A 3,335-nucleotide genomic window follows, 5' to 3' on the forward strand; every position below is an offset into this window, starting at 1 on the left:
TGTCATAATCCACTCCTGCTCTGTTACATGGAAAATGATATACAACACTACAACAAAAAAATTCTGAGTGGGATTTATACAAATGAAGATCATAGACTTACAGTTAGGGGTGTCCATGAAAAACTGAAAAACTAAAAAACCAAACTGAATCGAGAAAATTGAACCACAAAATGTGGTTAACTGAATTGATCGGTTCGATTTTGTTTGAAATTTTTGAGAAACCAAAGGATCGATTTGATTTTCGGTTAACCTACAAAAAACTGATAGTTAATCGAACTGACCGGTATATATTTATATGTATATTTTATATATATTTTTAATATATGTCATATATTTTCTATATATTATATATAAATATATACTTATATTATATTTATAATAATCTATTTGTAAATATATTATATATCATTTATTATTTATAATATATATATATATAATCAGAAAATCAAAGAATCAAACCGGTTAAAAACCAAAACCAACGGGCCGGTTAACTGGTAATACCACAGTTTGGAGAAATAGAAAAACCAGTACCACTGGTTCTATTTGCAAAATATGCCCATGATTCAGTTAACCGAACCGTGAATACCCCTACTTACAGTGTGATGATAGGCGTGATAGTTGGATCAGTTACCCACATGAATGCTACCCATACCTATACACAATACTACTGTTATATGTTGAGAACATCTCCCATCTTTGTATGTTATAGTTCATAGCAAGATGTTTTGGATGAATTTGAATCTCCTCCTAACTAAAAATAATAATGCTCCTACACCTACACTGTTACCATAAAGCTAATATAGGCATATTCAGTACATTGGAGGTTTACCAAAAAAATAGTACATTGAGATATCTCCTTGTGAATTATACATACATATACATAAGATATTCCCCATGCATAGTTGATTTTGTTTTTCCTCTAAACCATTTTTTCTCCAAAATCGTTGACTAAACCACTGAATCAGCCAGTTAATCGTTTGAATTGTTCGAATGATTTTGATCAATTTTCATTTTTTTTTTAATTTTTTTGTCATAATGAACTGACTGTTCAAGTTGAACCGTTTGACCCAGTAACTGGACCCCTGACCGGTTATTAGGGAGATATTCCCAATGTACAGATGCAGTGGCCCGTTGAAACATGTTAAAAGCATTTGATTGATAATAAATCTGAACTCCACAGTAGATCAACAGTTTGTTTTTTTATGAAATGCTGATGTATTTGTGACTTTTGAATCTGCTACTCACAAATTATATATAATGTCTTGTGGGTAGAGAGGTGAGTGGATAACATATCGATGCCTGTTTGTAAATTATTGGGGTGACGGTCACATGAGGAAATGTTTCCCGGTAGTGGGCTAGTAGCCCATGGATTATGGTATACGTTGTACCACGGCAATACATCGTGGAAAGCTGAGAAAACATTACCTGCGACTAGCATCACAGGACAAACTCAACGACCCTCCAGTGATTTTTTAACACGCCAATGTGTTAATCAAGTACCGATTTGATGTGATATTTTATCCTTTTCACCACCACTAGTGTGGAAAATATTCGGTGGTCATTGAGTTATTCCGATAATCATTGGAGGTCATTGAGTTATTCCGCAACCCTAGTTGAAGGGCGGATTCTCGTGGTTGCCCATGGAGACAAGACAAAGGTAGTGTCCATCAAAATTTTAAAATTCTCTGACTATCCATTCTTTATTTTATAATAATTTTAAGGGTAAATTGATAGAGGAGTTTCTAACCATTATTGAAACCTTATTTGAAGTTGATAGTTGTAATCACCACGGCCATTTTTATTAGAATTTTTCAAAAAGAGACATAAAAATGTCCAAAATATTCATACAATTACTATTGAGACTGATTTCTATATAAAACAACAATGCAAATTTTATAAAAAACAAAAAATAATACAGAATTTAAAGTTGCATATACAATTGAGTGATTGATATCATGGTTTTAAAAAATGATCCAAAAATAGAACCGTTCTGGTTTAAACGGATGACCCGTTTTGACAATAAAAATTAAAAAAAAAATGGTAAAAAATCATTGAACGGATTGATGGTTCAACTGCCCAGGTTAACTGGTCGTTGACCAATTCAATGATTTTTGGCCAGGGATTGGGTTTGGGGTAAAACAGAACTGGTTGTCTGGACGGTTCTCGGGCCAAACGGTTCGACCGTCTGAGTCAACGATGATTCAAAAACTATGATTCATATGAAGAGAATTTGTAAAAATAAACATTTTGGTCAAAAGTAATTGAATGGGTATTTTAGACATTTTCATGTCGTTTTGTTAGACTTGTAACCAAGGTTCAAAATATATCAGGTTGTATCAGCTGATACGTATCGTTTTGACAAGAACCCGATACGTGGAATGTCGTTTATTTAAGTCTAATTTCTCTTTCATTAACTAGTCAATTACTCTAAGGCAAATTTAAATTTAAATTTTAATTTTAATGCCTAATTCAATTTCTCTCATTAATTTCGTTTTGTTAGTGTAAAACTTCAAAATTTAGCTATAGCAAGATTTGAACCTTCTTGGTCACTTGATTTTAATAAACACAAGTTTGCCAATGAGCCACATATATTTGTTTGCTATGATTATATGTATGTTTTATTTTAAGTAAATTTTCACTTTTCTTAATGAGTGATAAGTGTCTATTAATAAATGCTAGAATTAATTATTAAAATTTATATATTAATAAATATTAAGATTAATTATATTAGTTTTTGAAAATTGACACACATTTTAGTTTTTTTGTTTTTTTTTTACATTTTACTTATTCCATCATTTTTCAATGGTTACTAATTGTGTCCCGATATATCACACTTTATATAAACCATTAAATTATGATTTTTACATTTAAATGACTTATTTACAATCATATAAAATTTGTAAATATAGTTTGTAATATATTTTTTAGGATTTATTTGAATTTTCTGCTATATTTATGCATATCTTGATTTTTTTGTCCATATTCATAGATATTCAAAACGTATTCAAAATCGTCTCTTAAAATTATCTTTCCAATATACCTTGTGTTTATGATACTTTAAACCTTACTTGCAATTATTTAGAAAATAATGCAGAAAAGTGATTGCAATTAACAAAGTTATAGAGAGATTTCAACAATAACCATAAATTTCTAGCGGAGATTTCAGCAATTTAGCCTAATTTTAAAAGTCAGAGAATAACGTGCTTTTTTTTTTTTCACACGCGATGGCTGAAGGACCGAAGGACCGAAGGTCCGAAAGGACTAAAATACCACCAGAAGACAATGAAATTTACGGAGCTCCCGACGATATTACAGGCATTCTGGAATCTAGCATC

The sequence above is a fragment of the Nelumbo lutea genome, chromosome 6 (assembly GCF_056320005.1).
Source record: "Nelumbo lutea isolate HS-2025 chromosome 6, American lotus-T2T, whole genome shotgun sequence".
Lineage (NCBI taxonomy): Eukaryota > Viridiplantae > Streptophyta > Magnoliopsida > Proteales > Nelumbonaceae > Nelumbo > Nelumbo lutea.